General features: G+C 46.6%; 1 protein-coding gene and 1 long non-coding RNA gene across 5 annotated transcripts in view; one reads left to right on the forward strand and one right to left on the reverse strand.

The window, feature by feature from the left end:
* LOC133344246 (extracellular sulfatase Sulf-1-like) overlaps positions 1–27834 on the reverse strand; it is a 173126-nt gene that overhangs the window by 108709 nt on the left and 36583 nt on the right. For all 4 annotated transcript variants that reach the window (XM_061554319.1, XM_061554315.1, XM_061554317.1 and 1 more), the window contains exon 2: positions 11759–11815. The gene's annotated coding sequence lies outside the window, so the exon portion shown is untranslated. The remainder of the gene's footprint in view (positions 1–11758; positions 11816–27834) is intronic.
* LOC133344248 (uncharacterized) lies at positions 319–27281 on the forward strand. The gene is made up of 3 exons (XR_009755333.1): positions 319–539; positions 14025–14084; positions 27206–27281. It is a non-coding gene; the product is annotated as an uncharacterized LOC133344248 (long non-coding RNA).

Consider the following 27834-nt stretch of genomic DNA (forward strand, 5'->3'; position numbering starts at 1 on the left):
ATACCCTCCAGAGGGGCTCTCCACAACTCCCTCGAGTGGAGGTCCTTGCGCCAGTAGTGGCGTGAGCAAGCAATTGCAGGGCTGCACCTTTACCTTCATGATGATGCAAAACAGCCACTGTTGCAGCCCCGTAGCCGAAAAATCATTAAGCTCCTCAACAACCCACCACGCACAGGTTCTGATAAAGCACAGCGTGTGCACGAATAGCTGGAGAATGGTAAAGCTCACGGTAATTAGAGCAACATGCGGGAGGAATTACCAGGCAATATAGCCTCTAGTGTGTCAACGTCCACAGCGTCGAAAGCAATGTTCTATAGCCATCGCGGCAATCAGAATTACACTAAAGGAGCTTGGGCTAATGAAGCAGATGGCCGGGCATCTGGCGGGATCACTGGTGCCTGCTTTGAGCGCACAGTTACGAGAAATTTATATTAAACTGCCGCTCAGCGAGGGGCCGATGTTATTCAAGGGAGCACACGTACGGCTGGCCACGCTTATAGAAGACGTTTTCTATGATTGGGCGTCTGAAAAGCCACTTGGTAAGCAAGCACACATTACACCTCAACGCTCTTCTATTCGGAGTAACTGGCGCACGTTACTAAGTCAGATAACCCGTTTATTCAGAGACGCGTGTTAAAATGGTGCTCAGAGGGGTCCATGCCTCTGTTGCCTGTAGGCCTAGTTCAGGGGTCGGCAACCTACGGCTCCGGAGTCGCATGCGGCTCTTTACGGGCTGCTTCTTGACGATGAGTACGTACTCAGATGCATTGCGGCTCTTGAAATACTGAATTTTGTACCGAATTGGAAAGAAATGGCTCTTCTTGTTATTTTGGTTGCCGACCCCTGGCCTAGTTTATCCAAATAGTTCACGCAGGAACATTTACGATTCAAACAGAGGTTAAATCCATGGATAAACACAGTGGCATTTTACGAGCTGCAACGGGTGTATTCATGCCAAGACTCCAGTTCTTCCCAGGTTACAGCACAGATACTTGCCACACAAAAATGTCAGCAAGTGAATTTAAATGTGTACAGTACATGCAGGGTGCTCCATGAATAGATATCCCACCGATTGCTAACGATTTCCACTCATGCCACCGCTCAAATGTTTAAAGCAAATCGCACCGGATACGTTGAACAAAGTTGATCAGGCGAGTGAAAACAGATTGAGTTGATTTTATTTAATCAGATGAGAGAACTCACACGACACCAGGAGGAGTCTCATTTGCAAGGGTGACCCTGGGGAATATGAATATTGTGCTCTACATATAACCATATATTCTGCTGTGCAAAAAGAAATGATTTAAATTCTAGATAAAATTGTTCATACCACCTTGTTGGTTAAACGTATAGTCTCAATAAACTTTAACCAGCACTAAATTATATAAATCGTGACACTATGAATAACAGATTTTTTTGGGGGGTTGGATTGCGTCAATATAAATGTGTCATTAAACCCGCCACCACCCAACACAGCCAATTAGTAAGGTTTGTCACGTAAACAGAACATGCCAATTCGTTACTACTACAGCACACCGGTGTGTTGGAGAGCAAATCCACAACATTTACAATATGTTTCGGGTGGTGGCGGGTTTAACGGCACATTTATATTTGCGCGGTCTAACCCACAGGAACCTGTATTATGGATGATATTGGTCGCGAAAGCCGACGTGTTAAACAATAAGATGAATATTGCAATTTTATTCGCGAAATATATATTTGGCTGGAATAAAAACGATCCCTAGTTGTGGATAAAGGAGGCATATTGAAATAACATCAGAAGTCGTTCTGTGACATCATGTTCCAGGATCGTTCTCTGACACAGGGCGATGCAGAGTGAAGTTTATTCAATCTCGGGATACGATGTCGACAGTGCAAATTGCTTAACTTAAATTGTATAGCGTAAACACAAACTCGAATAGACTGCCGTGGTTGTAACGGTATCAGTATTTTTGGAAGAATATTGTAAGATTTGCTTGTTTGAAAAAAATGTGACCCTGCTTTAATCTGATACATGAGTCATTGATATGATGAGGATTTTTTTCGCAAATGCCCTTTGTAATCTCTGTAAAAATATATATCACAAAATACATAACATTATTATGTATGCCTATACATCACCATATAAAAACATGATAATACGTGTATTTGTATGCGCATGTGTGAGCTTAACTGTTCACTTGTGTACACTAAAAATATCTGCACTGTGCGAATACACTAACAAGGTGTCACGTTCAGTTGACCACAGCCAGAATTAGCATCAATAGCAGGAATGGTCGTGCTAATTTGTAAAATGAGAAGGAAAGATGGGGCAGAGGAACACAAGAGACAGGGGGTAATGATGGAGGCAAGTGGAATGCATCCATCCCAACCACACTCCACCCACTCCCTATCATCAGTAGTGTCCTTATCAATTATCTGACAAGGCGTTATTAAAATTATAATTGTTCTTAGTTTTTTCTTGCGCTAAGAAGGCAGACAATACGTTTAAATGTTAACAGTATGCAATGTGAAACTCTGACTTTTTTCAACCCATTAGTTGTTTGTACGGAGTGGCAGTCAAAGAAGGGAATACATCTTCAAGCACGTCCACCACTGAGATGGCGCACTGAAATGTGTGCAGGTGCCATGTGGCTTGTTGCATCGGCAAAACTGTCAGAGATGGCACCGACTTGCAGTGGGGAGGATTGATCATGGCTGTTGACGAAGACAAATTATTTGCAGAAACAGAGGCTCGTTTGAGGACACGGTCTTTGATAATGTTGCAAGAATCTAAATTTACAGGTCTCCTTGCCGGACATTTCAAAACGTTCACACTTTAATTCAGCAAAACACCGAACCACGCAAACATGTGGTTGGTGTGCCATCTTTCGTGACTTTTCCCGAAAAACCACAAAAGCTCCAACATTGCCCTCCCTTTTCAGTGCCACACAAGCAGCTCAAGTGAGTCTTCCTGGCCAGCCCACGCATTGCGACACACAACGCGTTTCACAAGCCAAGGTTTTTTTTTTTAGACCGCTTGAATCAATGTTTACGGTTTGATCATGGCTTCTATTTTAGTGTTGGGCTTTTTTTTCCCCACAAAACCATTCATACGCTGCCCTAAGCAAGCATTTTGACGTGGCGTCAGACAGTCCGAGTCCGTGTACTCCTCACCCAGTCCCGATTCCCGTCCCCCAACTTGAAACTTTAAACTTCACGTTGAGACGCCACGCCGGGGAGCAAACACTCGGGCGACAGCGCGGCACATTGAGAGCGGCTGCCACTTATTTAAGGTCGAGCGCCATGGAAACCCACCAAAACTTATTTTCACCGTTTGCATAACGGGCGGTTCGCGAGGACAAGAAAACCCCAACCACCACCACCCCCCTCGGGCTCCTAACGTCACCGTGAGCAGAGCACTTAGCAGCCAAAGGCAACAGCCGCAGAAGTAGCAACAGGCCCCCGGGAGCGGTCACGCTCTGCGTCAGCCGTGCGCAGTGTCAAAGTGCGCGCACGTTTTGTGTGTGTGTGTATGTGTGGAGAAGAGATGATGGACTAGTGCCGAAGACTGGTACCGGCGGTGTCAAAGATTGGCCTCTGTGGAGGAGGCTCGTGAAGGACGCTGCTAACTGGGCAGTTGGAGGCAGTCGCCCTCCAGCAACAATGGAGGGCAGCGGAGCAACGCTCACAACAATGAGCGGAGTTGCCAGATGGATAAAACGCAGCAAATTTGGCACGGTAGGGGGGCACAGCTGGTGCGTCTGCCAGTCATCTCAGTCAACCCATGGCACCTGGGTCTGTCCCGTGACCTCCTGACAGCGAGCCTTCGACACTTCACGTGGCCTCAAAGTGCACCTGGCCTGGCACAGGCGCCTTGGTGACGTGGCGAATGGCAGGTATTGGTACTGGGAAGCGGTAGTGTAGCGGTTAGCGCGCAGTGCTGCGAACCCGGCCATCCTGTTTGATTCCCACCCAAGGCCAACACCAGTGACGATTACCTGAACCGGTCCTGGGCCTCCCCTAGGTCGACTGGGCCTCAAATGAGTAGCTGGTGCGGTGTGTAAATATCGCCACTGCGGAGACAAAGGCGGTCAGGCATGGTGGATAGGTGCTACTCACAAACAGCACTTCCCCCAACAGTCTGTCAAAGGCTATACGGGTGATCTTTGTCTTTGTCCCCATATCAAACAAGCGTCGGGTGGCACACTTTGGGATGTACTCAGATTTAAACAACTGATATCAATTCATTAAATCTGACACCAACTCCGCATTGGTTTGTGTATCTCTTTCTCGGAGTTTACAAACTGCCTGCTGTGCTGGACTCCTCTCCACCCCAACAATAACTCAAACCAACCTCCCCTCCACAAATCAGGACGCCATCACGGTCGAGGCAGTGTGTGTGTGTGGGTATGGGAAATAAAATCCTTAAAAGGACACGCATTCAGCCCTGTTAATGGTCCATTTATGCTAATTTTGTGCAACAAAAAAGGATTGGAGTTGTTTGCTTTCGATTGATTCATTATTTAATGCTTGTGGTAGTAATTTGGGCCCGCCTCTGCAGTCTGGCTTACCTGAAAATTTACCCCGGTTTTGGAGTAGCCTGCTCGGCTGACTGAAGCCTCCTGCCTCCCCCTCTGACTGGGCGTGGCTCACTGGCACATGGCCTGTGTCTCCGCCAGAACAGGAAAATGCCCCCCCCCCCCACACACGATCCAACGAGAAAATGTAACAAATAATAGCTGTGCATTTTAACTTTTAAATGTTGTCCATTTAGCAGGCGCACGCAGTGGAAAATCCACGGCATTTCAACGCAGCATAGTTATACGTTTGATCCTTGTACACGTTTAATATCTCGTAATTTGACGTGCCCTCGATTATAAAACAAATAACTTATTTTATATTGCCAATGACCAAACATACCAATAATTTTATATTGCCAACAATCAAACGTATAATTTATTGTAATTTGCATAACGAGGCATGATTTGAACTCTAGAAAATCATGGAATGCGTTGTCGATAATTGAGGATATATTAAACAAGTTGAAATATGTCGTGAGTCAAATAAGTAACTTAACATAGCAGCACACGTCATGCTATAGCATAGGTGGGATAACGAAAGGCATGAGACTGAACCGTGTTCATTTCAGATTACTCCAACTTTTCAATGCGTGCTCATTAATGTAATTATTTCATCAGAATATTCTATCAAATGTAAAATATATATGAAAAAAGATTCATCCTGGCACTTCATTACTCATGAAAACATTACTCGTAGACGATTGTAAGATGAGTATGACAACGACAAGCCGATTTATTTTCCCGTTGCAGAGTGGATGGGATTCCCTCCTCGTTATGCAAAGTGCCTCCCTGCTAAAAACTGAGCAATGGAGCGACGCGCAAATCTGCTGGGGTCTCTCTGAGCCACCGTGGGTTCTTGAGGCAATGGTGAGGTTCCACATCCCAATATCGGGAGACCAGGCTCCCTATGCGATTATTATTATTGAACTAGCCTTTTGCCCGTCCAAGGAACCCTAACCCTAATTGCAGTAAATCTGAAATGTTAAATAGAAAAATTGTTCAGCTCATGATTATTAATGAGGGGGGGGGGGGGGGGGTGCCCCATGTGGAGTGACGTCACCCCCTCATGGTTATTGGGGAGGGGTGCGGCATGTGGAGTGACGTCACCCGCTAATGATAATTATTAATGGAGGGGGGGGGTGCCTCACGTCATCCGCTTATGATTATTAATGAGGGGGGTGCTCCATGTGTAGTTATGTCACCCGCTCATGATTATTGACGGGGGGGGGGGGGGGGGCGCTCATGTGGAGTGACGTCACGTGCCGGACACATACATTCTTGGCTTATTATATTACTAATACGTAACATCCATATACTGCATAGTTTGGCCTTCTCCTACACACTGCTAAATATGACGGAAGAGGAAAATAAGTTAATGGGTCGCACAGGCGGGGTGTTTATGTTCTTTGTGAGATATTGCTGTTTGCAGGGCAGACAACACAAACAAGACGGCCGCAAATGGTTCGCGAGCACTCACAGCTCCGTGTCCCCGGAGAAAACGCCACTGACCCTTGGCTGAAAGCTCAAGGCAATCGAGGATTCTGGTTACACACCAAGGAGATGAACGGAGGAATGGCAGGCAATTTCGACGAGTTGTATTTATAACCACTCAGCTTTAGAAAACGGCACTCGGCACCACTGTACAAATTCCTGCTGCGATGGGCAGTGTGGCAGTGAATTTTCTTAGGGGAGCGATGTAGTTTTTTTCCCCGACAAATGGTCCCTCGGCTAAGCATTTCACACGCTGATTTAATTGCGGCAATATAGAACCGAATGCTAGATATTTTACACGCAACACATTTGACTGAATTCACACGCTCGTGACTGCTCCTTCTTTGTCTTCATCACCAACAATGGGGGGAGAAATTAGCAAGGCAGTACACGTGTTGTGGCTACTTTGTCACGATGTGAATTGAGTCTTCAAAGTATCCCCCCATTGACGTGGTCGATATCACGGCTTCAAATCCCTGAACCCAGGCCGAGATTAAAATAGTTTTTCTTGTGAAGGAAAAATCAAGGTTTCAGTGTGTGATCGCTAATTACCGCACATATCATTGAAACATTGCTGGAACTGTTAATGTCTGAGGTTTCTTTTAAACGTAATGTTTTATTTTATTACTATTATTGTTCATTCTTTTTGGAAAATACGTCATGAAGATTTTAGCCAGGGGCTGTATCATAAGCAAGACATTTTTATACGTAATTAAAGATCTTCCGTGAAGGTTTCTCATTAAGATCTCATACCCAGTCTTGCTTTTGCAAGCTGCTTTCATAGAGTGCAAATGACTGGGACTAAGAGAGCCATGAGTCCACTTAGCAGCATACACATGCAGAGAGAGAGAGAATCCTACAACTGTGCCAAACATCCTAAATCAACTAACAATGATCCAACGCTTTTAATGTATTTATTATTCCTACCTCCATTACATTCTGTCAAGATGTTTTTTTTTCTTGTTGCCAAGACTGAGTAAGGTGGTTGTGGCTGCTCGTTTGCACGCTGCCAGCACGGCTGATTTCACGGCACAAAGAGTAAAAGTAAATTCCGATTGGGGACGGAGTTACACAAGCACTTAAAGAGCGGAGGAGGCATGCCAGCTGACCCCAGCGACGGCCACGTTCCCTGCCAGCCACTCAGCTGGTTTTTTTGCTGCTGCTGCTGCTGCACGGAACTCCCCGTGTCACCGGCACGGTGAAACTCCACTGCCACTACAGCTTCTAAAAAACTCGCTTTATGGGGGGGGGGGTGAAGTATAAAAAAAAGCAAAACAGAGATTCATTTTCTTGGTTCTTTCGGTAAAGTAACGTAGAAGGGAAATAATAAAAATAGAACATAATAAAATAATTCTCACGACGTTTCGGCCACAACGCAAGCAGCCGTTTACATGTTATTTTATTATATTACAATATTCTTTTATTATGTTTTATTTTTATTATTTTATTATTTCCCTTCTACGTGACTTTACCGAAAGAACCAAGAAGATGAATCCCTGCAGTCACGAAAGCTTTAAATCAAAATAAAACAGAGGGTGTCCAATGGTGAGAATCACCACTCCACCCCCCCCCCCCACCTCTTCTATAGGAATGTAGAATGTCTACCACTTTCTCAATGGCTGCTGCAGACACGAGATGAGCACTGGTCCCAGTGCTCATTTGAGAGCAAGAATTCAACTTCGAGACATTTTTTTGGCGATCGAGTTTTTAATGGCAGTGCTCCGGTTTGCCACATCCAGGAGGTACAAAACTAAAACGAGCACCTCAGGGAAAATCATAGGTAGCAGAATATCTCACTATGATGGAAGAAGAACCATTGCCTGAAATGTCACCTTTTATACACGTTTCCTTTTAAGGCAGTGTTAATTGAGAAAAGTGTTGAGTTATTATTATTATTTGTGCCAATGCAGGATCACCAAATGATGTGCTCCGTTAACATCCAACTGACAAAATCCGGGACTTCTAACGTCCCGGGAAGACTTACACACTTCCCAGGACAGCTACCTCCACGAGAGGATGTCCTGGGAAAACCAGGACAGGTGGCAACCCTAGCTGGTGCAGTCGCTTCAAAGCGTCTGAGGGTTGTCACCTGTCCTATAAATTACGTAGGTCTTCCTGGGATATTAAAAGTCCTGGATTTTTGTCGGCTGGGCATTAATACACCTCTCAAGACAATGCATCGAAATATAGTTCTCCCCTCGACTGGTATTGTGAGATATTCTTATTCAATTGATATGTCCCAGTTTGTTGCATCTCAGAGGTGGCAACCGTAACGTGACGACAGGCCCCACTCACCAGCAGGACTCTCAACTCCCCAGTATGCTTCTTCACACGCGATTAATTTAGGATGAATATTTGGTGTTCTTATTATGTCATTTAAGTCCGAGTGGATGAGGCAATGGCTCTCGCGCGTGCGGGGTCACGATCACAAGGTCAGGACTTCAAATTCTGCACTGTGCTTTGCACTGTGGAAACTCGGAGCTGCGTTCGCTGATTTTGGCGTAGAAATAAGAGGGCGCAAAAATGTGTGTAAAAGACACCATCGGGCCTAGTGACGCGACACATCCGCTGGTAAAATATTAGAATATTAGCCTTTTGCCCGTCCAAGGACGATGGGTGTATTTCAGTAAATCTGAAACTTGCAAGTGAAAATCAGACCGCGACGTGATATTCCTTGCATCCATTCGTGTGACATTTGTAAGGCCGCGGTGACACAGACCTATTTCATTTTAAGGTTATAATCCTTTGTTCATCATGACATCCTTTTTACTTCTATGTCTCAACAGCGCTACGGAGATCGCGTGACGTGAGGGTTCTGCCTTTGTAGTGAGGGTTGTAAGTTGATGCTGAGGAGGGGTGAGGAGGCGCCTCACCCCCCCCCCCCCCCATGTGGAGTGACGTCACTCGCTCATAATTATTAATGGGGGGGGTGTCCATTTGGAAGACGTCACCTCTTCATGATTATTAATGAAGGGGGCTGTTCGATGTGGAGTGACGTCACCTGCTCATGATAATTAATGAGGGTGGGTTGCTACATGTGGAGTAACATCACCCGCTCATGATTATTAATAAGGGGGGGTTGATCCATGTGGAAAGGAAGTCACCGGTTCATGATTATTCATGAGGGGGGCTGGCCGGTCGTGGAGTGATGTCACGCACGGGACACACGGACATTCTTGGCTCATTATAGTAGTAAATATATTTAGAAACTATACAAAATCCAAGTAAATGCTTTCTACTGGTAATGCAGCTCTGGCAGATAAAATGAGGATGTTGGGTCATCACAACACCCAGGGGCTGCCTGTTATTGAGACATTCTACCCTTTAGTAGAGTCTGTTCTACAGCAGAGTGGTGCTATTCGACTTTGCTCGCAGAAGTTGATGGGACCAACGTGGGTGCCGACACCGGCCTCGTGAAAAGGCGCATTGTGGCATGAGGACTTTAATGAGTTTTTAGCAGTAGAGATGGCAAAAGCTGTACCGTCAGCCTTTATCAGCACCACAGCCACTTTATTGAAAGGTGTGTGCACACAAGACATGCCTTCATGCTGTGCATCGCTCTCAACTCAGTCCATGAGAAGAATGGCTTCAGTGTGGTGTGTGTATGCATGTGTGTGTGTCTGTGTGGGGAGCGGTGGCGCAGCGCTTAGCGCACTGCGCTACAAACCCGGCGACCAGAGTTCGATTCCCGCTCACTACCAATATATCAGTGACGATTATCTGAATCGGCCTCCCCTAGGTCGACTCAGCCTCAAATTGTTATTTAGTGGAGTGTGTAAATATCGCCACCGAGGAGACAAAGGCGGCCGGGTGTGGTGCTCGCCACCCACCACCTCGTGAACCGTGTCGGCCTTAATAGGTGCTCGCTAACAGCACTTGCTCAAACAGTCTGTTGCGGCTATACAGAGGATCTTTGTGTTTGTGTGCACATACCTGAGATTTATCCCTGCCAGTTATATCAGGTCAGAATGACTCGCGTCGGTTTAACACGTACACACACACACGCACTGCACGGCTGGCAATACATCTAACAATCATTCCTAATGTGTGCATTACTACTGCTGCAATGGTTTCTGCTGTGTGTATATGCATTCACAGTTTCAATATATGTTTGTAGCACATGCACGTCTATCCATACGGGCATGTGTGTACATGCGAGTGTGCGTGTCAACCCACTGCCCCAACTGGCATAGCTGGGAGCACAGCGAGTGCAAGCTTCCAGCCGTCTCAATCAGTAAACCCATAACACCTGGGTCTGTCCTGTGACCTGGCAGCGAGCCTTCCACACTTCATGTGACCTACGAGTGCACCTAGCCTGGTACAGGCAGCCACTTAGTCAATGGCGTATGTTGTTGTGCTTGTGTGCATGTCTCCGTTTGTGTGTGTGTTTATGTCCATGACACAATCATATCGTGGTTACGTAGTGTATTTCACCACAATTTATTGTGTCACACTGCTTGCAAAATAAGCACCTGGCAATACATTTAGTGCCTGCAATGGTGAGATGAAAGTGGGCAGGCATAATAGGTGCTGTGCACCTTGTACGGATTACCAGCCTTTATAGGTGCCTGCCAACAGCACCTGCCCCCACCAACTCCACTGCATCGTCTACATTAGGGAATCTTTGTATTTTTTTGTGCACGAGTGGGCAGAGAGTAGAGTGCATTGTCCCAAGATGACATTGGCTTGCACGTGGCTGCTCTTGTGTCTGTGTGCGCGTGCTCACGCATGTGTGTTGTGTATCTTGGCATGAACGCACATGCATGTGCACACACGAGCGTGTGTTGCGCCCGAAACGTCGTGATTACATTTTTTTTTTTACCTACGTGACTTTACCGAAAAAAACAAACACGTGCATGCGCGATTGTGTGTGTGCATTCATGTGCGTGTGTGGCAGTGTGTACATATATGGATGTGTGCATGAAATTGTCTGTGTTCATTTTGTGCGTGTGCACGTGTGTATTTGAGTGTGTGCGTGTCTATGTAGAGCGGTTAGCACGCCGCGCTACAAACCCAGCAGCCCAGGTTCGAGTCCCTCACGGCAAGCACCAATGACGATTATTTGAACCGGTCCTGGGCCTTCCCTAGGTCGACTCAGCCTCAAATGCGTAGCTGGTGCGGCCAGGCGTGGTTTTGGCCACCCATCCCCTCATGTGCCGTGCCGGCCTTCATCTGTGCTCGCTAAAAAGCACTTGCTCCTACAGTCTGTTAAGGCTATACAGGGGATCTTTATCTTTGTCTATGCACATAGGTGCTTACAAAAAGCACTTTCCCTGACAGCCTATATATCTATAAGGGAGGTCTTTTTCTTTGTAAATGTGTGTGTAAATGTGTGTCGGCACATGTGTAAGTATTGTAGGGAGCAGTAGTGTAGTGGTTAGAGCACTGCGCTATAAACACAGCTACCCAAGTTCAATCCGTTCCCACTCACGTTCAATCACAGTGGCGAATGTGACCGGTCCTGGGCCTCTCCTTGGTTGACTCGGCCTTAAATGAGTACAGTGCCTGGTGCGGTGTGTAAACATTGGCACTGGCGAGGCAAAAGTGGCCGGGCATGGCGCTGGCCACCGACCCGCCGCCTCGCGTGCCGTGCCGGCCTACATAGGTACCCGCGAAAAGCACTTTCCCCAACAGCCTGTTCGGGGCTATACGGGCGACCGTTGTCTTTGTGGGTTTTGTGAACAGCTTAAAAGGCGTCTCGGTACCTGCGAGTGTGCGTGGGTGTGGAATCCAAGTCCGGCAGGAGAGATACGCTGGCAGCACTGTGAAGACACAGAGAGATAGAGAGAGAGAACACACACAAAGTGTTACCCTTGAATTGTGCAACCATTCAGCAGGCATGGGACTTTCTTTGATAATACATTTTGCGCATGAACACTCACGCACGCACGCACACTAGAATGCAATGCACATTCATTGTGCTTAGTCCAAGACTAAGGGTTAATAACAAAGTATGACTCACTCGAATGTAATGTTCTTTCTGTTGATAATGAAATGTGAATCCGCACGAGAGCCTTTGTTGTCTCGAATTAAACTTTTTGTTATATATATAAAGGCAAGACCAAATACCCATAATGCCATTTAACATTCTGAATCCCCTTTGAATTTGCGATCACATTTTTTCATGATTGCAAGAAGTCACTTCCTGAAACTTCAGCTTATCGTGTTTCCGTAACGAGGCAGTGTTTGTTTTATTATTAAATCGGCGGGAGCACACTTTTATCCACTGCATCCACATCGATGCCAATTGCAGTCAAACATACCGGCTGATAATGTTAAACAAGGCAGCCAGGCAGCATGGGTTGTGGAACGTCCCTCCCACTCGACTTTTACGACACCCAAATCCTCCCATTGAAGAGACACGAGCAAAATAGTGCGTACCTTCACGTTTTGGTATTTAAAACTCTGCGAGGTTTTTTTTGTTCGACCAGGTGAAAACTCACGAGGCCAGGGATACGGTCTCATTTTCAAGGGTGACCTGCGGCATCAGTCTGCCAGTAGCGGGCGACGATTGCGAGGTAGAATTGCAATCGAGTACATTGCAGGAATGAACTTTTTAGAGAGGAAGACCTCACAGAGAGAACGGCTTGATGACGACATCACAAGAGATTGGTGCCAGAAAGACGTGGCACTACTTGAGCATTTCGGCACAAGACAGAGAGGAAAGTGGAAACCAAATGACGAAATGTGCAGTGGACACCTACGGCCGATATTGCCCATGGATCGTGACGATGATGATATTGCAGGACATTTTTTTATTTTGACGTATTTGGACCCTGACGCCGGTACACAATGGACTACTCTTACGAATGACGCTCGGGGGATCTTTAATGTCCACTGTGAAGCAAACGGTGCGTAATATATATATTGTCATGGTTACTGCAACCACAGCATTAACCAGGGCGGCCGTTGGATTCAAACCGTGAACCCTGTGCAACAAGCAGCGAATGCGCTTGCTGCGTGTCCACGTCACCTCTGTGCTAAAGTAAATGTACGTTTATGTACACATATTACGCAGGTTACAGCTTCAGGCAAAAACATAGGAGGCAGTTGCTACAAAACATATAGTTGTTTATTTTCGGAATTATTATATTTTTTGATACGGTATCTGTAAAGAGTAATTCGGCAAAGGATGACTGAGTTTCACGGAAAAGTTAAATATCACTGCAAGTGTGCGTGATTTCAGATCTCCAAAGCTAAGCAGGTTTTTGAGCCTGGATAGACTTTGTATGGGCAACCACCACCACCAGCGGAGGGCAGCTCAGCACAATCCATCGTTGTACTACACTACGCTCGAACACCTATGCTCCCGGCCTTTCACCAACCTGTGCTGACCCCCGTGAAGTACAGTCAAATAATCCCGATCACTCGCATGACACGGGGAGAGGGCCCCTCATCCAACATTGCATTGACAAATGGGCCGTACATAGACACACAACGGGTGAACACATAATCTGCCATCTTCAAAGGGAACACAGATACACAGTTATTGTTGCACGAGTGAACTTACACGTTAAATAACTCAACGTTTCGGGCAGATTTGCCTTCTTAGCAAATGCCCCTGAAGGCTAGCTAGCCTAAATACTGCGCGCATAACATCAGGATCTTCCTTTCTTATCAGCGACAGTAAAAGGCGCTGCTGCTGTTGTTGTTTTTTATTTAACCTGTTATTGTAACACAGATACCTGGTTATTTATCAGAGGTTGTTACAAATGCAGTTTCGCAATGATGTTTATGTTTTACCTTTTGCATCCAAACTAAATATGATGGAATCCGAGTGCAACTCAGGGTTCACACGTTTTTTTCTCCACATTCCGCGCATATCTCTTGAGTGGGTGTGTTTTCACGTAAAGATTGCCGTGCACAATTACAAAATAAACGATAACAGCACGAGTATAAGCAACTGTTTGGGCTATGGTTAAACCCCTCCGCCCCACAACAACGACTGTTCTTGCCCACACATCTCCCCAGAGGCCACGGCGTTTCGGAGGAGCTTGCCGCAGCAGCAGCACCACTCCCGGTTGGTCTCAGGTGCGAATCCTCAACCCACACAGGCGCGCGTTTTCCCAAAACCGCGAGATTTTCCAAGTGAGCGAGCCGCGGCAGAGGTCGCAACCGGGTACCCGATACCCGTACCCTACCCGATACCCGGCTACCCGTACCCGGCCGGGTACGGGTAGCCGTTTGCAACCCTAGTGCGGCCGGGTACGGGTACGGGTAGGCCGTGAGTCACTGGTGAGTAACTGTTTGTCACTCATTTCCCAACGTCTTGTCTCTTCTCACAATTCAAGTTCCTAGAATCAACCCACCCACGCCTGCAACATGGCTTCATCCCAGAGGTCGCAATCGGGTACTCGTACCCGTACCCTACCCGATACCCGGCCGGGTATCAGGTAGGTTACGGGTACGGGTACCCGTTTGCGACCCTGGTGCGGCCGGGCACGGGTAAGGAATCAAAACCCGTTTGCGACCTCTGAGCCGCGGTCATCGGCGACAAAGGCCGACAAGAAGTTCCAAGAACATTGAACGAAAAAGATGACACCCTCCAATTTTTGTTGCTCGAACATACCAACCGATAATGTGAAACAAGGAATATGTTCTCTTTACGATTTAAAGCTTTCGTGACTGCAGGGATTCATCTTCTTGGTTCTTTCGGTAAAGTCACGTGACTTTACCGAAAGAACCAAGAAGAAAAAATATGTTCTCTGTTATTTTTTTTTAAATGTAATTTTTATTGCACATTCTGGCCTACGCGAAGTCCGGGAAAGCGGGCAGAAAATTCACCGCACCCCCCCCCCTCTTCCACGGCCGTCCAAGCGAGATGGGCTCAGCGCAAAAACTCCCATCACCTGCTTATTCTTAACTATTATTATTATTAGTTTTTTTTTAAATGGCTATGGCTTGAATCATGCAGCCACTTAAACAGCTCCAGTTCGGCTTGCGTACATCTACAATTAGCGGCGAGGAGCATCTGCTCTACGCTCCATTTAGTTTCGTAAAATATTTTCCACCTGTGTAGCATTTCACCGTGAAATGCTACACTGAAACTGTTGAACATTAACTTTGATGAAACTCTACTATTTGGGTAAAAAAATATATGTATTTACATTTATATTTTGTTCTCATTGAAATTAGTCGTTTGCACACTAACACATGCTACAAACACACAGTCTTGCACACACATACTGTGTGTACAGAAGAGAAAATATAAGCGTGCACAGTATTTTCCAGAAAAATGTGTATGTAATGTATAGTAACGTTCAACAGTTACACGGTTATCAAATTTAGACGTAATTTCCTTAAAAACACTCCAAGAATCATATAGATGGCTGGCATTATTGCATTGCTACGCACTTCGAATGACAGTAATGTAGAAATCCGCAAGTTAATCGATTTCAAATAAAGGCAGATGCTTGTTTTCGTGGCTTTTTAGAGGTACCGTTTCCCCCCCCCCCCCCTTCCACATTCTCTCTTGTTAAAAAAAAACCATCTCCGCTGTTTTCATCTACATTAGCTTACCGTCACAGAAACCCCGTGACAGAAGCAGACCTGTAAAGCGACCTCCTGCCCATTAGAGTGCTTTTCATGTCACCTCCACTCGCCGTCAAATGCGTTCCAGATGACGGGAATGCGACATTAAGTTCATTCAGCGCTTGTCCACTGGGTACTCCAGGTCCATCAGCGGAAGGGGGCAGCCCCGAGAGAGTGGTTTGTGATGTTGGTGCCTGCTCGGCACGGCCCGCAGGTGCTGCCCGGGATGGCACAACCCACTACGCGCGGTACTGACGTACATCTGTCTGTCTGTCTCTCTCTCTCTGTGTCTGTCTCTCTCTGTGTCTGTCTCTCTGTGTCTGTCTGTCTATCTCTATGTCTGTCTGTCGCTCTGTCTGTCGCTTTGTCTGTCGCTCTGCTGGCCCTTTAAATGTTGCACTTGGTGTCAAGACTCTTTTTCAGGCACATGCTGCTTTTAGAGATTTCACCTTTGATATTGAATTTTTTTAATAAGACTAAACTCAACTTGTTTTATGTTACGGAATAGGTTTTCCCCTTTTTCCTGGCAACAAACCAGGTGTTAAGATGTTAATATACAGCAGGCGTCAAAGTCAGGATCGAACCCAGGACCTCCTGCATACGCAGCACTCTCTTGGGCGGCTTCATTTTTACAATCCGAGATGTCCTGGCTGCCCAGCTTCGGTCACGGAGTTAGCCCACGGCGACCCCTCATTGATTGCCGGCGTCGACGCCAACACACGCTCACGTTCTGCTGCCGCGACGCGTTTTTTGTTACAGGGGAGAAGTGTGGGGTTCACAATTACCGCAGGCAGTTTTTTGCAACGTTCGCCGTTTGATTTGCGTCAACGGGCAACCATTCGTGTCCTGCAAACGGCACGTATAAATGCGCAGCAACGTGCGGTGGGTGTAGAGCGAGGCAGCGGCAATAGAGGTTACCGCAATGCGCTTTGGATCCGGCCACCTGAAGCGGATTCCCGTGCACGACTAACGTCAGCGGCGAGTGACATCCAAAATGGGTCCTTGTCCTCACCAACTCGCACGAGCGAAATGCGTGGAGAGAGGCCTCCATCCAGCAGTGGCTAGACAAAGGTCTGAAACTTATATTACGTACGGACATAATATTGGTTCGTGCCCTCACTTCTATAATGCTATCTCACGTGATCTTTTAAACGCACATCCTGTATACACACTTACAATACCCATGGCACCCGCACACAATTTACAGACATAGGGGCACTCACATAATGCCACGTACAAATGTACGCGGCATTCACACATGGCTCGAGATATAACAACCTGGTAGTACATTATAATATCGTGCAAGCAAAGTGACTCTTCTCAACTTATACACCGCTTGTAAAAACACCTACTTGGAAAGCACGATTCATTTCGCCATTAGCAAAAACACGTGAAACCTGGGGAGGAAATAAAATAAAAATAAACGATGGGAAACTTTGAGTTCATATTTGATTACAGAGTAGTAGGAGGAGGGTGAGAAATGTGATTTTTACAGAATAAAAAAAGTGATGCAGGCATTTAGAGCGCAACGAATTGCTCTTGAAGATTAATCCGAGGGGGGTCTTCAGCACACACCAAGCGAGTTTACACGCGTTGGTAACGTAGCGCTTACAGCAGATCACTGGACACGTGCAGGAATTGAACTGTTCGTATTGCTGCAAACTGGTTCATGGGCGGCGGGGGGAGAGGGGGCGGTAGTACTTGGCCCACTTATCTACCACGAGCAAAAATCGCAGCCGATACGTGGGGGCTAGAGTCAAATAAACACACTTTTAGAATTTGCAATAATCTTACGTGCGCTCCTCGATTCCCTTGATGTCATCGCTGACAGTTAAGCGCGGCTACTCCCTGCACTCTACTCCCCCCGCACACACACACACCTCTTCCGAGATGTCTGGCCAAATACCCTCTTAGAGCTCCCTCTCGTGCGTTCAAGAGACCCTCTCTCGAGAGCTCGTTCTAGTGAAGGCCATCCCGCCAGCGGTGGCGTAAGCCCGCAATTTGCGGGCGCTGCACCTTCAACTCTTCAGCGCGCGTTTCTACTGCACCATCCTTTCACTATATGGAATGCTGCCCAAAGGAGAAAAGAGAAGAAAAAAAAACACCCTATGCTGTATAAAAACAATACATTGTGTTCTTTTCTTTCCGCCGAGATTTTTTGTCCTCAGCGCCACACCGTCAATACACTACTTGGCAAGGTAGCCGTGGACGATTGCCGCGGGCGATAGCGATGATTTTTTGAATGGCGCATTGTTCGCCCTCGCTGCCGTCTATCTTGATGCGAGGCGTCTGTTTATGCAGCGCGTGATGCGCAGTCCGATAACCTGCCGACATCGCTCAAGCCCCATCGCTGCCTCCACCGCCCGTCGCTCTCCCGTCAGGCGCGTTGAGAGAGGGCGCAGCAGCAACCCCCTAACCTCTGCAACCCCTGGCGTGTACAAACACAGAGATCGTTAAAGCCCCATGGGCCGTGGGGACCAAGTGATGCCACGGAGCGCATATTAAAAGGCATGGGCAGTACACGAAGGCGTGGTGAGGCCAGGACCATACACAACTAGCCACTGTTGCCTCCCCCACAGTCTACGACGTTGGCAGTCAAAGCAAATCTGGCGACCGGGTCCGTAGCGCGGTGCGGGAACCACCACACCGATCGCTCCCAACAAACATGCAATGCGGTGTGACATTTTGCCATACTGGTGGGAAGTGGGTGGGGGGGGGGGTGGAGGTAATTTCTGTCGTTAAGCACAATATTTATTGAACTAGTCAACCACTTCCATTACACATATAGAATGTGCGCGCGCGCACACACACACACACACACCCACGCGAACTTTCGTCAGACAAGGGGACCAAGACGGCGGGAGCCAAGCATGGGCCGGGCGGGCCGTGGACAAACACCGGCTCCATTCTTCAAACGGTGCGCAAACACGGAGCCGGGACAGGCCAGGCCCCCCCTCACTTAAGCGGATCACTGACGCTCGGAGAGCCAAACACGCGGAGAGACAGGCGCTTGCTCGCGCGAGCCCTGCGCACGTGCCGCGAAAAGCCGAAAAGCCCGACGGTGCGAGGGTCCTCGCAGAACGGCGACATCGCGTAGAGAGGGCATGGACTTGCACTGCACGTGTGGACGGGTCGTTCACAGTGCCAGATTGGGGGGGTGGTGGGGGGTTAATCTTTGGGAATGCGGCTAACTCAATCCCAAATATATTATCGTTATTCATATTATTACTATTAGAGGTATAACGATTAACTTACCTCTTGATTCAATGAATTGTCGCGAATCATGATCGCGGTTTGATTTAAAATGATTGGTTTATTTTTCTTCTGTGTCATTAACGTAATCTAATGGCCGGAATCAGCAGCACACCCTACCACCTCCCCCAGTGCTGATGTTTATACATCAGTCCAGGAACTCATTTACAGCCGAGTCAACCTAGGGGAGGCCCATTATCGGTTAAGATATTTGTCACGAGATTATTGGTCGCGAGTGGGAATTGAACTCGGGTCTCCGGGTTCGTAGTGCAGTGCGTTAACCAGATTTAAATACTTCCCATTCAAAGTCAGTTAGAAATATTATTTATGCAACCGTAATTTTATGTAATGCTCAAATGGCACAATGCATTGATACCTAGGGATGGCCACGATGGGAAATCAATTGAATGTGGATCTGAGCACACATTCATTGTGTTTATCCATCCCTCACACGCACACGGTGCATTTTACGTAACAAACGCGATTACATGAACATCACCCCTTTATGCAACAGCACAATTAAGCAGGCAGGCTGATGTGGATTTAATATTGAATTGATCAGGTGTTGATTAATGGGGATTTAGGCACAAGGCGACGCATAACTCGTTGTATAACTGTATCCACAGCCGACATCGCGTGATATTAATCACGTGATGTGTGGCCAAATTTGGCACCCTGTTACCAACTCTAAAATCCCAAGGTCCGAGCCCTCAGTTAAGGTTCCGAGAAGAATTCCGACCGATTTCACTTCCCTATCAACAGAGGTCACTTCTACAGCGTTCGTAGCGTGCCATTTGAAGTGCGTTCCCAAGCGGAGTGCAACTCCACGCCTCCGATTAGCAAGGTTGGCTACGTTGCGGTGCAAAAGAAGTTCAACAAACATCCAGTCTTTTCTCCTACAACGCGGTAGTTGCGTTCCTGAAGAACACCGCGTTATGGAAACATCGCGTTATAATCAATAATATATAATATAGGGTAAAGTTTAGTCCGCGATATCACGCGAGATGCTTATGCAGGCTGAACAAAGACTGAGGTGCGTGGGTAGCATCTAGAAGCATCCAGCAGCATCCCGCCTTGTGTGATGCTACACCGAGGCAGCCGTAGAACCGCTTGTTCCTGGTCGCGTGACATAGTTACGTTCACTTAACCGCATTATATCCAATTTGCATCCGCGTTATTAAAAGCAAAACGCGTTCCCTAATATGTTCGTCGCGTCATACTCGACCCGCGTGATGAAAACACCCTGCTGCTGCAGCAGCCTTCTTTGTATCTCGTGAGTGCCGCGACGGAGCCTGGTTGGCGTGGGTTCTAGTGCCGGTAGTGCCGGATTAACCCAGTAGCAAAAGTAGCTACGTATGCTACGGGCCCCGCACTTTCAAGGGTCCTGCGCTAAATGCTTTCAAGCTTCTTGGTTCTTTCGGTAAAATCACGCGACTTTACCGAAAGAACCAAGAAGATGAATCCCTGCAGTCACGAAAGCTTTAAATTGCTTTCAAGCTATAAATTCCGGTTCAGTGATTCTGCACTTGCTCTATTACTATAGTACTATAATGCCTTCGACTACGAACGACTGGGTGTTTAAGGTTAGCGATTTGTCGTATTATCTGGCTGTATAGCAAATGAAAAAATACAATTACTTTACTATGCAAGTAAAAAATGTAGGTTTTTTATATTGATGTTTTATTTTTATTTAGGGCCCCTTTATAACATACGCTACAGGCCTCGCACAAGCCTAATCCGGCACTGGGTGCCGGGAATTTGATTAGGGCCCCCTGTCCAATCACCGCCCCCCCCCTCTTCGTTGCCCGGCGCCTGCCCCCCACATCCCCCACCCCTCCGCGGTGCAGTTGCACCTCCTGCGCGCGCGAGAGCTGTGACCGCTGCGTTGCTGCCTCGTTGCCTGCGCTAAATGCTGAAGGGGTTGACACTGTGACCTTGTGTTTAGCACACGCGCAGCAAACCGTAAACGTAAAGTAATACTTTTTTTTTAAACACCGTAACTTCACGGCACGTTTAAGCGTTTACATGACGATGGTGCAAGAAAATTGTGTCATATATGGTTTCATAATGTAAACACAATGTGCAAGGGGTGTTTGTTTGTATTTATATTATGTGCGCAGAAGTCATTCCGTCTCCACTGCTGGATAAATTCCAGTTATTAATTTCTGGTTATGATACTTCCATCCGCACCTCCGATTAGCACGGATGGCTACGTACGCTGCTGAAAGAATTTCAATATAGATTCATACACCCGAGACTATTTGGTCTGTTGATCGCTCAATCTATGTTAAGTGTCTTCTAGTCGCCCCGGCTTGAGGCTACGTGGCAGGTACAAGATGCAGTCACACACCAACACGGTGTACAAATCCACCGTTGCTTACGAGCGGCGGAATTTTAATGAACTGTGTGGTCCTTGTGCGACGTGCCCGCGCTGATGTCACCAAAGCCTCATTAGATCGAGTCTCGTGTTTGCGCCGTCGACGTGGTTCTACAAATCCAAGCTGAAACTATTTACATTTTTACCAGGTTAGGCACGCGGAGCTATGTAGCTCTTTCTTTTCAGAAGCAACCCGGACACAAACGACAGCTCAACAAAGTGACTTAATCACGTAGAAATTCAGACGTTGATTCTAAATGCGGAGGGGGGAAAACCGGAGGACCCGGAGACAAATCCACGCGACCACGGGGAGAGAGACACGCAAACTCCACATACACAGCAGCAGGCGTGACGGTCGAGATCGAACTCACGACCTCCTGTATATCAGGCGAGGTAGTTAACATCTCGCCACAGTCGTATCCTATATCAATGTGGACCCTGGCTAGGGCCTGACCACCGATCCCAACATCTCATACAGATATGCACTTGGCTCATGAAAAGAAAGAAACAAAAAAAACTTAATATTTACAGTTGTGTGTATGAGAGGGGGAATTTCTCAAGTCAGTTTCATTGCGTTCGTTTTATTTCAGGATAACATGATAAAATCTAACGTTAAACAAGTGTAAAATATGGCTTAGCTTGATTGACCCTTTCTTTTATTACCAAGTACCATAATTCGAGTATGCATGCATCCCTGTGAAGTTTAAGTTATCCCCTTGTATTCGTGTGTTCTCTGCAGCCGTTTAAATTTCCTCTCGCACGGTAGAGGTCAAAATTGGACAAAACATGACGAGACTTAGGAGACGCTTTATTATACACCGAACCTTGTTGCAAGTTACAGAGTGTCTTCACACGATGGCACTTGACACAGCTCAGAAAACGATGACACAGAACGGAATGATGTAGTTGACGGAGGGGCCGTACAAAGATTGAGGAATGAGCGACAGCGATAGGTGTTTACTTGGGGATCACGAAAGGGTAGGGGAGGAACGGGAGCTTTATTATGATAAGCTTCTTATATGATAGTTGTTGACTTTTTATTGTCATGGTCACGAAGTCAGTGGTGGAAATTCGACATTCTTATGGCCAAGGCCAGACTGCCCAGAGAGGCCACGGACTCACCAGATGGAACTCGCTCTCTAAATACAATGGAGATGATTGCGGCGATGGCGATGATGATGATGATGGAGGAGTAATGATGGAATGGAATGATTTATGGAATGGTAATGGATATCCATTGTAATTTATATGCATACATTACCCCCCCCCCCCAGCCTTCGTATCTGATTGGCTCACAAGTGATGACATCACATGTATCCCTCTAAGACAGAAACAGGATGTATCCACAACTCTGGCTGTCGCCTGATAATGTGAGTTGTAATTACTAGCGCGAAACGTCGTACTCAAATTGTAAATGTTGTGTTGTGAGTTTCACTCTCCAACACACCGGTGGGCTGAAGTAGAAACGAATTGGCACGTTTTGTTTACCTGACAAACCTTACTAATTGGCTGTGCCGGGTCGGCGAAGGGTTTAACGACACATTTCGATTCACACGATCTAACCCAAAAACATCTATTTTGGAATGATGTATATTGATTATGTTAGCGTGCAATATATTGAATGTGTATATTTTGGATGTGATGCATCGATGTGATCCATCCAGCTACTTGAGTCTGCCCGCCACTAAATTCACCACAGATAGAAAAATCATTAACGCTTGAATTGAATCGCTCCTCTGAATCGCGACAATTCGTTTCATTTCTGGGCCATGGCGGGGTGGAGGGGGCGGAATGAACCATTACATCCACCACGTTTAATATTCCAGGGAGAAGTGGTAACTCTGTTGTAAAAAAACTAAAAATGCAATTATAAGTGTGACTACATCCACTCAATTTCAAACCGACGAAGCACTATTTTAACCCAACCAGTAATATGTACTGCATATTTTCAATTTAACATCATCCATTGTAATTGATATGATTGCATTCACCCCCCGCTGATCTTCGCACCTGATAGGTACACAGCGAGTACATTGTCTGACTCTATTTAAGACCGGAAATTAGGAAGACTTCTTCACAATTTTGGAAAATCGTCGGATGAAGCTGGTTGTAATCATCAGCGAAGCGTCGTACTCAAATTGTAAATGTTGTGGGTTTACTCTGCAACACGCCGATGTCCTGAAGTAGTAACTAATTGGCCTGTATTGTTCACGTGACAAACCTTTCTAATAGGTGGGTTAACGACACATTTATATTGATGCGATCTCACCCAAACACCTTTATTCTGACTATTTCAAGGCTTTTGCACTGCCAATGGGACTGACTAGAGTTGTACCTTCCCACATCAAAACCAAGCAAGAGTTGCCCATTGAAATCGGAGTCTCCTAAAGGACTATCGGAATGGTCTCTTGCTGCGAATGTTTGAAACAGCGAACATATCAACATTGAGTTCAGTCATTAAATGTTTCAAGCCACCCACCGGTGGTGGAGCTTTCTACTGTTCAATTCGATCGACGTATTGTCACGTAGGAATAACAAACGTGACAATGTTTGTCGGGTGGTGGAGGGATACGAGACGAGAATTTTGGCAAAGAAACCGCCATGTGGCCGAATCAAAATATAACTATGGATCGTTGCAATGGCCACGAAAATCTACGGGCAAATAAAAAAAACCCTACACGGAGTGTCCCTCCCTGTTTGCACGGCGGCTGTCGAGGGCTCCGCTCGAGCGATTGATTGCCTGAAGATGGTAGCAATGAAGCACGATCCTCTGCGTCAAGTGTGCTAAGCTCTGTGCCAATACGCAGGGGCTTCCCCATTCATCAATCACCAGATTGTGCATCTTGAGTGTGATGGATAGACGCAGAGGACTGACTCATGACCACGTGCATGGCTCGTTTAAATCATTCCGTTTTCATTCAAAGTAAATTTGAACCGGATGCAGCATCTCTAGTCAACACAAGTCGACGAGTCTCCGTCATTGTATACGTGCTCGTCTGTAAATGTTCCCACATTCAATATGTGTACACGGCAATACGTAGGAGCATCCCTGTTTGTTTCATCATGGTGGCGATGTAATGGCAGAAAACTAAATAAGCAAGCGATGCATCTCCTGTCTCTGTGCCTCCACATGAAATAAATAAAAAAAGAAATGTCCCATTGGCCACAGGACCTTCTGGGGAATTAATAAATTCTAGCATTAATTCAACAAAAGCAAAACTCTCGAGCGGTGTTCACATAGAGTGTCTTACCAGCAGAGTCAGGTTTGTTTGAACCAATGCTGCCGATTGATTCTCTATTTAAGACATGGGTCCGAATTTGAAGCAAAATCATATTAATGCAGAACACTAAATAATCCTGAGCATCGTTGCGGAGAATATAAATAAGAAAATAGACGAGCAATAACGTGTCTAACACCACTCCTTCACCTACCCGTCCCTCTGCATAATAAATAAAAGTATGATGGGTTTTTTTTTTCTGTTTGCACAACAGCGAGGTCGGTGCTTGTTGGGGATGGGTGCCAGAGCGGATGGTGGACTGGGCTGGCCTCTTTTTCGCCGTCGTCTCAGAATCAGATTGTCTTTATACTGGACGGAATTCGATGAGCTGTAAAGCTATTTTTTCTTCACACGTGTCCAGTAGGGGCAAGTCAAAACGTGACAACAACAATACGACAAATACGATTGGAGTTCAAAGTATAGGAAAGGTAAACAAATCAATTTAAAGCTTTCGTGACTGCAGGGATTCATCTTCTTGGTTCTTTCGGTAAAGTCACGTAGAAGGGAAATAATAAAATAACGTCGTGAGAATGATTTTATTATGTTTTATTTTCATTATTTATTATTTCCCTTCTACGTGACTTTACCGAAAGAACCAAGAAGAGGTAAACAAATCACTTAAAATATATCTCCCCAAATAAAACGAAACATTTTTTTTGTATCATACCAGATAAAGCCCACAGAGGTATTTAGCTCTAGATTTGAAGCTTTCGTGACTGCAATTATTCATATTCTTAGGGTTTTTCGGTAAAGTCACGTAGGTAAAAACATTAAAAAGTAAAATAAAATAAAAATCACGACGTTTCGGAGGCAACTCAAGCTTCCGTCTTCAGGTGGTACCGTCACAGCCACGACAGCTGTATCAAGTAAATGAGAGATTGTAGGAGCTACCACTCCGTTTATATAATGGTTGGAGAAGGTGGTGGGGCAAGGGCCGCATACTTTTTATTAATATGGTAAGGTGAGGCTTAAGACTAAGACTAGACTGCATAACAAAGAAACGGCCCCGGCCACAGCAAATGAGAGCTCGACGAACTTGTGAGACTCTGCCGACCCTCGGGTTTGTTGGGGTGCTGTGGGGCACGGTGCGCTCTGCTCGTGTCCTCGTTTGGCCCCCGTGGCCGCGACGTCCTCTTGTTGCTCGTCGTTTCCTTTCATCCTTTTTTTGTGCCCTCGACATTTCCCCCGTTTCTTTAACCTCGGCGATGTTTGCATTTTTGTCGTGCTTGTGTTTTGCAAGGCCCTTTGAAATGACCGTGACATTTGAGTGCCTCCATAAATGCAAATACTTATGCTGATGATGAACAACACCATTCTTCAAACAGAAAAATTCTGCCCATTATACTAATTGTTAAGTGCACTCACTGCACGGATGCTACGTGTGGATGTTTGAATGCATTTAGAATTGTATGCATATGCATACGGATTATGATGCTGACAAATGGCGATGATTATGACAATTATTATCGGGACTCTTCTTAGTGTGTACCAAGTAAACACAAATTATTTTTACTATGATGAATTTCATTATGGAAAAGATATATTGTCTGAACCATTATAATACTCGCCGTTCAGTGCACACACACCACTCACATCACCCACGCTATACATTCGGGGCTAAGCTAATAACGCCGAACAGGACACGTTTAAACAATGCGCGTTTTTATTTCAATTTGAAAAGTAGGCAGCCAATTACCTTGCCTTGGATTCAACCCAAAAATGTCAGCCCAGCTCCAAGCGAGTATTCTCCATAGGGAGCTGGTTCATTATCGGCTAGAGTTAAGTGAAATGACCGTTCCGTTTACCAACAGCAATGTTGTGTTCGGGGTTAGGACTACCACTAGGTTTAGGGTTGTGCACCGGGCTGTGGTGAAGGGTCGTGTTCTCGTGTTAAGGTTCCAATCACTGCATGTAACCCTGATACAGGCGGCAATAATCTGTGTGCAGTTCAGCAGCATTGGATCAAGCAAGCTTGACTGCTGACGAGACACTGCATATTTAAACCGGTCCAGGGCTTTGTTTATGCGGACTTAATGCAGTGGGAATTCTGAGCTCCCAGAAGGCCATCATGAGGATCTGGGCAATGGCTCAGGTTTCAGGAACAAGGAGTTCAAATCCTGGCTGGGAGTGACTAAACCCATCATCGCTCTGGACTTGGTAAAATAAGCACCACTACGTGAGAAATCGGCATCGGTCTTTACTTGGATACACCAACTCCTAATAATTTGACGATTGGCTTGGGACCGGCAACAGACGTAGGCAATGCCCAATGTTCACTCGTGTGTATAACGATGCTTTGACGTTGCGGTGTGAGTTCACCACAGTTGGCCATCTGCATCGACTAACAATTTGAATGAATAGCTTGCGGTGTAGCCATTTACATTGCCTGGGTGGGGACAGGGGTGGAAGGGTCGAGGGGAGGTGCATTGACAAACTTTGTAATAACTTAAGAAAAGCAAATCCCGAACAACGGAGTGCAAACAGCAGAGCCGACGGTGTGCACGCGAACACCCCGGGGCCGTCAGCTCGCACGCCGCGGTGTAGCGTGCAGGCGAGACCTTTCCCTCTTTCGATTGCACATGACCCCGATCCCGTGTGTGTACACAATACCCTGTAGACACGCCACAAGCAGGTAGCCCGCCTCCCTCACCTCCCCTCCCTCCTCCCCCCTCTCTTTCTCGTCTAACTCCAACCCGTCCCCTCCCCCATGCCAGCGGCCGACAAATGGAGGCTCAATCACGCCGCCAAGCCCTGTCTGCCTGGGACCAGGAGCCTTTGAGTATTCGGTTTCGAAGCAGTGAACCTTGATGTGGTAGGGAGGTGAGTGCGCCCGCCTCAGATGCAGGCCTGTTGCTGGCATGCAGCGGACTAAAGCCCATTATGATGCAGCTCTGTGGTTGTCTGTGCGTAGCGGGGAGCGGTAGTGTCGGGGTTGGCGTGCTGCTCGACAATCCCCCCCCCTATCCTGAGGATTGATTCCCCAATCGTGCACAACACCAGTGACGATTACCTGAACAAGTCCTGGGCCCACCCTGAGGTCGACTGAGCCTCTAATGAGTACCTGGTGCAATGTGCAAAATATCGCCGCGAGGGAGGCAAAGGTGGCCAAGCCTGTCTATGAGATGTATTATTGGGGGTTATTTTGAGTATGGGTCACCTGATAACCAATGCAATCCGGTATCATTTTCCAGAAGTGGACTCCAATTTTGTTAAGTGGCTTGGAATAAAGAGTTTTAGTCAAGCAAGTAGTCGCCTAGTGTGGAGGAACAATAGTCGGCTTTTCATCAAGCAAGTGACCCAGTTTTCATATCCAAGGAATTGTGTTGCGTAATCTACTGTTACA

This window comes from Lethenteron reissneri, chromosome 19 (assembly GCF_015708825.2).
Source record: "Lethenteron reissneri isolate LAM-NWPU_2019-01 chromosome 19, ASM1570882v1, whole genome shotgun sequence".
NCBI classification, from domain to species: Eukaryota; Metazoa; Chordata; class Hyperoartia; order Petromyzontiformes; family Petromyzontidae; genus Lethenteron; species Lethenteron reissneri.